The 13092-nt window shown below is 28.8% G+C and overlaps 1 protein-coding gene across 1 annotated transcript in view; it reads right to left on the minus strand.

Moving 5' to 3' along the window:
- The window catches only part of fred (friend of echinoid), a 559239-nt gene that overhangs the window by 414677 nt on the left and 131470 nt on the right, over positions 1-13092 (minus strand). The window lies entirely within an intron of this gene.

The raw sequence follows: 13092 nt of genomic DNA on the forward strand, positions 1-13092 counted from the left end.
CGAATTTTTCACTGTTGCCAGTTGTTGTAGATGAAATCTAATCAAACGAGTTCTAGATTAATTCAGACTGAGATCAAGGACATGATATTTTTTCAACCCTACTTATTATTATTTAAATAATCTTCTATGTCAAATTTCCAAGTTTGTTGGCAATCTGGCAAGGGAATTTGGTGTTTTTATTGCTCTAGCCATAAGAATATAATGAGATATTCGCAGTACTCAACACACTTTTCCAGTATCGAAAAAAACTTAAAAATTGTACGAAGTTGCCAAAAAAATACTAACAATATAAATATATTTTTATGATAACAATCAAATTGTTGTTTTAATTTGTTTCCACCTTGCAGGCCAAATTTTGAAAAGCTAGAAAAATTCACATAAAGGATCTATATGGGGGATTTCATGTCAAGTGAACCAACTTTTGAAATCGATCTCTTCCGTCCGGTTAGTTCTAGCACCAAGGTTAGTTCTATTAGATAGACTCAATTTTTAAACAAGACCGGTCAAGAACTTTTTGAGTTAGAGGGGGTCAAAATTTAAAATTTTGGTCAAACTGGCGTTTCTTCTCATCCATTCAAATCAAAAACTTTGTTTACTTTTTTTTTCAAACCGTTTCAATGAAGCATAGTGCGGTACTTTTTAAAACATAATGATTCCTGGAATTTGCCTTTCTAATTTTTTAAGCTGTCGAATTCCGACAAATTGGTTTTAGTTTTCGGTTTCAACTCAGACAAGCATATTTCTACTTTAATAAGCACTGAATGTTTAATAATGAAAATACGACGAAAGTGTTAAATAGTTTTATTTTATTAAAAAAACTTTTTTTATGTTTTTTCGAGCACAGAATGAAATGAAAAACGTAAAACCGTTTGTCATTAAGTAACAGATAAATAAAGAATCGATTTTCAGTTTGCAGAAAATGGCAAATTGTTTGCTCCAGAGTTGAATGGCAACAAAATATTTATGTTTACACACCAACAAATAAACAAAATTGGTCAATTCACAAGGTCATCATATCTTCATAATGTCCTAATATTTCAAAATGATTTGAAATGTTTTTCAAGAAAAAAATGTTCTAAAATAATAATACTCTGTATGCTATGTTTATTGTGTTGCACAGTGGGTCAGAATCGAAATTTTTTGGAACTTAATCTGGCATTTCTAAACGGCTGGCCCGAGCGGGATAAAATTTTAATTGGGCGTAGCCAAGGAGTATTCAAGTTAAACTTATTAAAACTAGCAAGCATGTTTTTTTGAAGATCCAAGCGCTTTCCAAAAATATAAAATTCTTTGAAAACGGATGGGAAACAAAAAAATGGCACGTATTTAAAAATGTTACATGTCGAAGGTACCCTACTTGGAGTCCCCGTAGCGCCGCCCCTGGAGTATTTGTAGGGCTCGTTTTAATAACTTTAACTTGAATACTCCTTGGCTACGCTCAATTTATCCCACTCGGACCAGCGGTTTAGAAATGCCAGATTTATTTCCAAAAAATTTCGATTCTGCCCCATGGTGTATTATCGTAACCAACCAACAGAGACATTCGCCGAACGCCTAAGTCTTAGGATATTATGACACTATGACTGATAGGAGACCTTGTGAATTGACCAAATGTGTTTATTTTTTAGTGTATCCGCTAGTTAAAAATAAATATAAGCATATTTAAAAACTAAATATTTATATTAAAGGTCCAATTTCATATTTTTGTGATGTCAGCAAATTACAATACTAAATTATACCCCTAATAATCACATGTTACTTACATATATATGGGGGATTTCATGTCAAGTGAACCAACTTTTGAAATCGATGTCTTCCGATCGGGATGAAATTTGCACCAAGGTTAGCTCTATTGGATAGTAACTCAGACACAATTTTTCAACAACATCGGTAGAGAACTCTCTGAGTTATAGGGGGTAAAATTTTGACAATTTGGTCAAACAGGGGCTTTTTCTTATCCATGTAACTTATTACCTATTGTTCTTAGCAAAATGTGTTCCAAATAGTATAGATAGCTATTTCTTCGATCTTTTGAAAAAAAATATTTAAAAAAAAAAATAAAAAATTTTTAATATTTTTTTTCCGAAATCAAAAACTTTTTTGACTTTTTTTTAAAATACGCTATTTTTTTTTATTTTTTTTTTTTTCTTAAAATAAAGTTTAGATATTTTCCTTGAACACCTACTTGGTCGCTTAGTGGGATGCGAGTGGGATATCTATCAAAATAAATATTTTGTAACTCAAAACATAAAATGTTTGACTTTTTTTGCAAAATCAAAAACTTTGTTGACTTTTTTTTTCAAAATGGACCCTTTTTTAATCTTTTTTTTTAGGTCAAACAAAAGCTTAGATATTATCCTTGAAGACCCTTTTGGTCGCTTAGTGGGATGCGAGTGGGATATCTATCAAAATAAATATTTTTTAACTCAAGACTTACAATTTTTGACTTTTTTTTTTGCAAATACGATTTTTTTTCCAAATGGGCCCTTTTTTTAAAATTTTTTTTGTAGTCAAAAGAAAGCTTAGGTCCATTCCTTTAAGATATTTTTAGTCCCTTAGTGGGATGCGAGTAGGATATCTATCAAAATAAATATTTTGTAACGCAAGACATACAATTTTTTAATTTTTTTTTGCAAAATCAAAATTTTTTTCCAATATGGGCCCTTTTTTAATTTTTTTTTTTTGCTCAAAAGAAAGCCTAGGTCCATTCCTTTAAGATATTTTTAGTCCCTTAGTGGGATGCGAGTGGGATATCTATCAAAATAAATATTTTGTAACGCAAGACATACAATTTTTTAATTTTTTTTTGCAAAATCGAAATTTTTTTCCAATATGGGACTTTTTTTTAAAATTTTTTTTTGCTCAAAAGAAAGCTTAGGTCTTTTCCTTTAAGACCTATTTTGTCACTTAGGAAGATGTGAGTAGGATATCTATTAAAATAAAAATGTTGTAACTCAAGACATTCAATTATTGACTTTTTTTTTGCAAATTCGAATTTTTTTTCAAAATGGGCCCTTTTTTAAAAATTTTTTTTTAGTCAAAAGAAAGCTTAGGTCCATTCCTTTAAGATATTTTAGGTCCCTTAGTGGGATACGAGTGGGATATCTATCAAAATAAATATTTTGTAACTCAAGATATACAATTTTTGATTTTTTGGCAAAATCAAAAACTTTTTTGACTTTTTTTTAAAATGGGCCCTTTTTGTAATTTTTTTTTTTGCTATAAAGAAAGCTTAGGCCTATTCCTTTAAGATGGTTTTGATCGCTTAGTGGGATGCGAGTGGGATATATATCAAAATAAATGTTTTGTAACTCAAGACATACAATTTTTGTGTTAAAACATTTATTTTGATAGATATCCCACTCGCATCCCACTAAGGGACTAAAAATATCTTAAAGGAATGGACCTAGGCTTTCTTTTGAGCAAAAAAAAAATTAAAAAAGGGCCCATATTGGAAAAAAATTTTGATTTTGCAAAAAAAAATTAAAAAATTGTATGTCTTGCGTTACAAAATATTTATTTTGATAGATATCCTACTCGCATCCCACTAAGGGACTAAAAATATCTTAAAGGAATGGACCTAAGCTTTCTTTTGACTACAAAAAAATTTTAAAAAAGGGCCCATTTGGAAAAAAATCGTATTTGCAAAAAAAAAAGTCAAAAATTGTAAGTCTTGAGTTAAAAAATATTTATTTTGATAGATATCCCACTCGCATCCCACTAAGCGACCAAAAGGGTCTTCAAGGATAATATCTAAGCTTTTGTTTGACCTAAAAAAAAAGATTAAAAAAGGGTCCATTTTGAAAAAAAAAGTCAACAAAGTTTTTGATTTTGCAAAAAAAGTCAAAAATTTTATGTTTTGAGTTACAAAATATTTATTTTGATAGATATCCCACTCGCATCCCACTAAGCGACCAAGTAGGTGTTCAAGGAAAATATCTAAACTTTATTTTAAGAAAAAAAAAAAATAGAAAAAAATAGCGTATTTTAAAAAAAAGTCAAAAAAGTTTTTGATTTCGGAAAAAAAATATTAAAAATTTTTTATTTTTTTTTTTAAATATTTTTTTTCGAAAGATCGAAGAAATAGCTATCTATACTATTTGGAACACATTTTGCTAAGAACAATAGGTAATAAGTTACATGGATAAGAAAAAACCCCTGTTTGACCAAATTGTCAAAATTTTACCCCCTATAACTCAGAGAGTTCTCGACCGATGTTGTTGAAAAATTGTGTCTGAGTTACTATCCAATAGAGCTAACCTTGGTGCAAATTTCATCCCGATCGGAAGACATCGATTTCAAAAGTTGGTTCACTTGACATGAAATCCCCCATATACATAAGAACAACATCACTTAAAATACTGTAAGATACAATAAAATTAAAAACTAAATGAAATTCTTTTTAAAACATTTACTAAGAAAATTTTAAATTAAAAAAGTTTTTCTCTACAAACCAAAGAAATAATGAAAAACAAAAACACAAACACATTAGAAATACAATAAACGAATCTTAATCATATTATAGGATACTATGAAGTCTTAGAAGATTCCCATCCATATCTGACCACGATTATTATTTTTCTTATTGTATAAAAATATTTTTGTTTTGTCAGATGCTTAACAAAGAATAACTTAAGCATAAGACAAAGTTTATCTAGATTCGCTTTATTTTTATTACTGTCGAACTGGTTATAGGAAATTCGAAGGGATGACATATCTGATTGACATTAACTTAGTTCATTAAATTGGTACTCTAAAAATAGTACAAATTGTGCATAATAAAAGTTTATTTAATTAGTTTAATTTTTAAATATTGGTGACATGATTGATTTAGGTGCTATTTTTGTCAATTAAGTTTCTTCAAAATGCTTAGTTTGTTTACTAAAAATACTGTTTCTAATAACCCAGTTCAACAATATTATTGTATTTTTATTTTTAGATATTTTTCTGAAAATCATTGCTGAGTGAGATAATAATGTGTTTTTTTTTCATTATTTTGACATCTTTCTTAATAAATCTTTACGATCGTTTCAAAATTAAAACATTAAAAATGTTGTTCTCGCTTACATAATTTTGATAATTTTAAAAAAACCTAGTTTAATAATGAAACTATCTTCTTTGGGCACTTCTTTCAATGCTTCCTTAGGTTAGGTTGAATGGAAGGTCTGGTATATGATTCATGCTCATTTCGGCATTTTGTATGATATTGGGAAAATATTTTTCCCTGTTATCTTCATAAACCATAATAGATAAGTTAACAATCTTGTTTTCTCAATATAATTTCTCAGTAATTTCCAATCAAAATAACAAATACATTCCAGGTTTGCGTTACTGATAATATAAACATTTTCTATAATTTAACTAAATGAGGGACAGTGGCAAAGGTTATATTCCAGTGTTTCGTCCTCTTCCTCACATGCTCTGCAGATCGTGTCAGATCAGCCTTCAACTCTGTGCGTCCAGTTAACAAATTAACTACTATTTGTTCTCTTTAGTTTTGGGTTTCCCCATATGGTGATGATAGCTCTACCTGTCTCGGACTTGTTCGTATATTAATCCTTTAGTTTAACCTTAAACCTTGGTTAGGGTTTAGTGTTTTCCAAATTGACGGTATACATACGTTTATTCCTGTATAGCATGTTTGCCTCTCGTTAATTTCATGATGGCTTGGCTTATCTTAAGATTTTCATAATTATATTATGAGTTATTTCATCATTTCATTGTAAAACGTTGCACAGTGGTATGAGAAAAAAAAGAAGGAAATAAATCTGTAACTTCTTAACCCGTAGTTCGATTTTAATGACATTTGAAATGTGTGGTGAGCACCAGGTGTGCGGCCAGGGCTCTCCAAAATAGGACACCACGGGTATGTTCAATTTTTAAAACAATCCTATTTATTCGGATGTGTTCCTATTTCAAACCCATTACATATATAGAATCTCCTCGTCGAGCACTAGCTATCAATTATCTCTTATAACTTAGGAGATATTCGCATTTGAAAATTAAATTTTTAACATTTTTACCCACCCTACTCCAGTTTTTTTATAACAGCAAGTCTAATCTAAAAAACGCCTATTTTTTATCTAAAATTCAACTTTAGGGCAAAAATTATCAAATCGCATACTCGATATCAAAATATAGTAACACATTAGAGGTGGCCAAATATGTTATTAATTGTTTTGTTAAGGGTTCCGATAACCCCGCCCTTGGTATGGATATTATAACCAGAAAAACTAAAAAAAAACATTTTTGGGATTTTTCAACACTTGTTTGGGAATCGCGGGATTCCTGACTACAAATTTCACAATATTTTTTTGTATTCTATTTCCAATGGCAAAATTTATATAACTGTAAACTTTTATTAAAAAATATTCATAAATAAAAATTTAATTTCAATTGAAAAATTTTTATATTTGCATAAACTCAATAAAAAGCAATTTTTGTTATATTTTTCAAAAAAGTAATCCATGAATTTTTTAATTATCAAAATGTATACATATTTTTGAAAAGTAGATAAAATCCCCTATCCACTAATATATAACATGTCTAAATTATGTTTTTTACGTGCCAAATAAATTAGGGACAACTTAACAACTCACAGGTTACATGGGCATTTATCAGCCATTCTCCCACTACTATCAATCTAATTGGAATTCTCAAAATGTCACCCTGTACAGGTAGGCCTCCATTTACACGGTTTGTTGGGCCCAAGAAAATAGCGTGTAAATCAAATTCGCTTAAAAAGAGGTCCTAATTTAGAACGAAATGCTTTTGTGGGGCGAATAATTTTTTATTTCGCGTAAAACAATACATCATTCACATAACAAAAAAGAAATTGGGGCCTAAAAATCGCGTTAAATAGAAAACACATATGTACATACATATCGCTACCTTAAATTAAGGCGGACGTAACTACACAAAAATTCAAAATCGAGTTTTTGAATGAACAATTGCCAAGAATACTCTATTATTATTGATTTTATAACGTATCCTGTAAAAACAATAAAAATGTAGTTATGTCTGTTTGCATTTAAGGCGACGATATATACATTAAGTAAACTTATTATACCCTACACCACCATAGTGGGGAGGGTATTATGCGTTTGTGAAGATGTTTGTAACGCCCAAAAATAGTGGTCTAACACCCACCTTAAAGTATACCGATCGACTTAGAATCACTTTCTGAGTCGATTAAACGATGTCCGTCCATCCGTCTGGTCGGCTGGCTGGCTGTCCATGTAAACCTTGTGCGCAGAGTACAGATCGGAATTTTGAAGATATTTCGATCAAATTTAGTACATGTTTTTCGGCCCAGGGACCAAGCCTATTGAAACTGGCTGAAATCGGTCCATTGTTTCACCTAGCCCTCATACAAATGTCCTTCCGAAATTGGACTTTATCGGTCATAAATGTTTAATTTATAAATGTATCTCCACAAATTGCGCTCCAAATAAGTTTTATATATAAAAAATTCATGTCACCAAATTGTGTTACGATCGGTCCATAATTAGTCATAGCTCCCATATAGGAACGCTTCCGAAAATCACTTTAACGTGCACAAATCAGTTAAAAATTGGTATACTCACAAAATTCAACACAGTAAGCTTTCATAGAGACATAAATCACACGACCTAATTTCATTGTGATCGGTCCATAATTGGTCATAGCCCCCATATAAGGCCCACTTCCGAAAATCACTCAAAAATATAAATTATTGAAATTTTAAAAGAAAAAATTGTTTGCTCTTTTACTTAGTGTCGGGTATTATCAAGGCCGACCATACTTTCTTACTTGTTTTATTTGTACGTTATATCGAATTCGAATAAATAAAGTACCGCGTAAATGGAGGCTTACCTGAATTTTGTACGGTAGTATTGATGAAATATTCGCAATAGCTTTTGTCGATGTGGTTTTCATTGTACCACTGATGGTTATTTAGCACAATTTCTAAAGTTTTTGAAGACGTTTTTATTTACTTTCTTCTCAAAGTATGTTTAGCCATTGTGTCATCTTCGGATTTATACCTCATTTCAAACCTATTGCTCTTCTGCTGAATGCCGATATTCTTGTGCTTTATATTATATTCTCGAATCCAGAACTACTTCTAAGTACTTGGCTTTCTTCGAAAGCTCCGTCCTTATAAATGAATTTAGCTAGTGTTAATATGTCTGGATCAAATGTTATTTAAATATGATTTACAACTTCATGCAGAGCTATCTCAATGGATACATATTTAATATATTGCTGTTTAAATGACATTGCGTGGTCTGGTATTCTTCGCCTTACCATTGTGTCTACAATTCTCGCCAATGTTTTAAACAAGGATAACGTAACCTACAGTCAGTGTTACGAGGCGTTTCTCTTTTCCAAAAGTGTTGCACTTAATAATTTGAGTCTACCGGTTCATAATGAATTATCAAGCAACAAGTGTTTGCAAATATGTAACTATTTAAATAAACTTTAAACTAAATCATTTTCTTCTGCATTTCTTTTCGGTGAGCATATTATTATGTTATTAAATGTCATATAAATAATTGTTTATTAAAACACAAATTTAATACAATAAATGGAGAAATCGTTCATATTTAAAAGATAAAAGCAGTGGTTGAAACGAGTTTCATTTAACCAATAAATAACAACATTTTCGACAAATTTTGTCCAATATGAATCATAAATTTTCATTTTTCAAAGCAAAATAAATATATGTACATTAGGGTGGGCCAAAAAAAAGTTGTTGATATTCCCGCCTAATATAAACGTTGAATTCATTCTAAGATACCGTTTCTAAAAACTTGTGTCTTGGGTTTAGTATTTGATGAGCTGGATCAAATGATAAAATTGTACTTTTTTAAAGTTTTTTTCATATTACTCTCAAAGCAATCATATGAAATATTGGTAGCATGTGGAAGGTATTTGAAAGGAGATTTAAATGCCGTATCTAAAATTATCATTTCAGTCCAAAAATATTCGAACTTTCGTAATTTTTACCAAAAATTTCAAGTTTTTTTTAAATTTTTACATATGAATTATTGAAATATTGCAAGTATTTCAGTTAAACTAAAATGTTTATTTTATTATAACGCAATTTTATAAAAATATCCAAATTGCGATTGTGTTGAAAATATAGCTAAAATCAGATCGGAGAGTAAATATGTTTTGAAAAATTCTAGTAAAATTCAAACATGATCGAATATCGAAAAAAGGAAAATATAATTTTGTTCAATAAGAAATATAAATTCAAAAATTTTATTTTTAAAAATTCTATGTCAAAATTTAAAAAACTTTAAATTTTTCGAAAAAAAAAGTAAAGAACTTTGTATATTATACGAGAATTCAGATACGGCGTTGAAGGCGTATTTCAAAGTCCTTTCACATGATGATAGTACTTTATGTGTTAATTTTGCTAGATCCTGCCCACAATACTAACGTTAGGACAATCATTTTGAGAAATGGTGTCCTCAAACAAGATTAACTTTCGTTTTAGTTGTGAAAGGGGACCACCCTAATGTATACATATATGTCAGTGTGGCTATATAAAAAGGAGTATTGTCTGCATATGTGTGCGTGTTTAAACATGTATTTTTTAATAAAAGTGAAAACACAAAGATCCAGTATTTATGAACGAATAACAAAAAAAAAAAACTGAATGAAAGAAAAACAAACTGGCGACACATAATAAATCATGTAACGATTTTGTGGTTTATTCAGGCATTCATACATGGGACAGAATTTGATAATAAAGACACACACACACACGTTCAAACATACATACATATAAATAAGAATACATATGTATATAAGTTCTCACATGTACGAGTTTTCAATGGACTAGCGCAAGAAGAAACGAATGTTAAATAAAGTATTTTTTAGTAAAACCAAACATACAAACAATAATAGGAAAATAATAGAACAAATCCAGCATGGAAACCGAAAAACATTTCTACACATTTTGTTGGTCAATATGTGTGTGTGTGCTTTTGCTTTTTTGGTATAGCCTTTTTTACGACTTTATGCTATTTTTAGCATTTTACTCTGATGAGAAATTTATTTTTTCTATAGTAAAATTTGTTTCTCATTTTTATGAGCTCAACTTTTCAAAAACGCATTAATAAATAAAACAATATCCTGGAAGCAATGATTTATAAACCTGACATATTTTTATTTTTTGTTTGCATTTGTGTGTTTTACTCTAACAATGCTAATACACACTACACTTCTTTCTACACGACCTTATTTCTGCAGACTTTTATTTTTATTTATTCTTGCTGTATAGTGCAAGTTTGATATAGAGATATGGAATTTTAGGATTATCCCAGCGAACAATTTTTTTTTTTATCCAGAGGGCACTAAAATTTATAATAAATTTTATTAAAAACTAAAAATAATCCAAATTGTTTTACATGGGTTGGCTCTAGGAGCAAATATTGTTTTTAGTCGTAAATTTGTTCTTAAAAATTAGTTTGGTTATTTATGTTTTTGAAATTTTAGATTTCTCAAAAATGTAAATTTAATGAAATTGGACTTTAACTAATATTTTTACATGGACTTAATGAATATCCCATGATAATCGAAAGTCAGAAGCATTCATGATAATTTGTTTCTGAATTTAACCATTTAAAATACAAACAACGATATTGGTTAATATGCGTTAAAAATATCGGTTAAAAAAAGTATATTATTTTTGTAATAGTCGCGGTTCAATAAAGTACACAAATTTATGCTTCAATATTTGTTAAAAATATTCTTGATTTTTGTTATATGGTGTATAACAAATGAAAGGCAATCAAATGAAAGATTTTCTGAATGTTTATATGTCAAAATTTTTAAATTATACAGCCTAACTACAAAATCCTTAAATTCGGGTTTGAGTCCATAAAGTTGACTATTATTTTAAATTTCGAATGCATATATTGTAAAAAGTTTTGAAGCTTTTTTTCAAATAAAAACAAAAGTTATATTTTAAAATAAAGTCGACTTTAACAAAAATTATTTTTAAAATAGCTTTCATAGTTAGGTTGATAGTAAAATCTATAGTTTTTTAAATTTTAAAAAATCGCATTTTATTAAATTTTTCTCCATCAGAAAATTTAAAATTTCTCTTTGTGCTAAACTATCATTGCTAAAAACGTGAAATTTTGGAGTATGAATCTTCGCGTGGACATTTTCAGACAAATGAAAGGGAAACATTCAAGGATATTAAAGGATTGACGTTTTAAGGAAATTTTTGTAAGTTTTTTACTTTAGATAAATGAAAACTAAATTTTCTCTACAGATGTCAAGATAATCAATCTTCTTCCATTTGACATCCATATCGGCATACTATAACAATATGAAGTTTGTACTTTCGAACGTATTAGCATGTGTCAAACATGGGGACCGTAAATAACAGTTATCAAGCAAATTTGAAATCAAAAACTCTCTATGTTAGGGCCATTTTTTGAGATCGTACTTAAATATGAATTATTTTTAATTTCTATTTAAATACGAAAATGAGTTTCTCAGTGCTATTTTAAATGATACTTAAATGGCCAATGTTGGCCATTTAAATTATAATTAAGTTTCATAAACTACCATATGTTTTTGACAGCTGACTTTTGTTGTTTGCTTTTTTGACTTTATTGTAGCGCTGTATTTTTTTACAGCATCTTGCTAAAATGATTCGTATTGACGTGCTCTTTCAGAATCTATGGTGGTATTAAAAAATGATCTCAACTAAAATTTTTCATGAAACTCTTAATAAAGAGTTTTAAATAGCCGTCAGAAAAAAACCTCATTTGAGGAGTTTAATTTATTGCGTCATAAAATAAAAGTCATTTGAGGAGTTTTATTTTTCCCGTCAGAAAATAAAACTCTTTCCGTTTATTTTCTAGTTTTTTTTTTCAGTATCCTTATTTATTGAGTCTATCTGATATAATGTTTGTAGTAATTTATTTGTTTAAGAAAAAAACAACAATTTGATAATAGGAATCAGACAATAACAAATTAGAATCCCACTTTTTTTCTGACGGGAAAAATTAAACTCCTCAAATGAGTTTTTTAATGGCGGCTATTTGACGTTGAATAATAACTGTTTTAGAGAGATTTTTCAAATAACTGTTATAAAATAAGTTTTTTGATATCACTTATAACCGCTACGGTCGCTAGCTAAACATGTTTTCGAATTTTGTTATACGGCACAGTGTGAGATTTTAACAATTTGGCTTATCAATATAAAATTGTTTGTTTGTTTTTTTTTTAAAAGAATTTTAAATAGAATTGATTGATAACATTCCCAACTACAAAGAATTGCATTTTAAAGTAAAGAAATTTACAGTTTTATAAAGTAACAGCAACTGAAACTTCACTGTAATTGCAGACTTTTATAAGAAATAAGAATGTCAAGGCTCGTAGCTCAATTTTAAAAGTGTGTAATTTTTTTTTTAAATGCAATATCTTCATGAAATTTTTTCTAGTTTGTAGTTTCATACATTGTTTATTAAAAAAAATAATAAATTATAAAACGCGTGAGTAGAAAAAAAGTTTAAAGTTTTTAGAATATATCTCTTTTTGAACTTATTTTGAAATTTTGTATTTTTTAATTGGACATAAAAATATATAGGAAAGCAAGGAAAAGTTGTCGCATCATTTACATTAGATAACCTAATCTGTCTTCTTAAAGAATCAACCAAAAAAATCTGCCCCAACTTGCCTCTCCACAATTGCCGATCCAAAAACTGATCATGGGTTCAGGTATTTCGTGACATAAAATTTTTTAATACAGGTCGCAATTTTAAAGATAATTCGACAAAATTAGGCAAGAACTTTTATATTGCCCCAAGAACTAAGCCTGTTCTTGAATAGATAATTTTCGTAATTGAAAATACATTTTTGTTATTATTTGTTTTTTCAATTACGAAAATTATCTATTCAATAATTTTTGTATTTAAAGTTCAACCAATAACGAAAATTCTATATTCTATTATCAAATTCAAAACTCACAATTCAATAGAAAATATCAGAAAATTTTGTTTTTGAAAAAAATTAATTATGAAATAATTGAAAACAGTTCAATATGTGATGAATGTTTGAATTGAAATATAGTTTTTTCTGTTT

This window comes from Calliphora vicina, chromosome 2, assembly GCF_958450345.1.
Source record: "Calliphora vicina chromosome 2, idCalVici1.1, whole genome shotgun sequence".
Taxonomy (NCBI): domain Eukaryota; kingdom Metazoa; phylum Arthropoda; class Insecta; order Diptera; family Calliphoridae; genus Calliphora; species Calliphora vicina.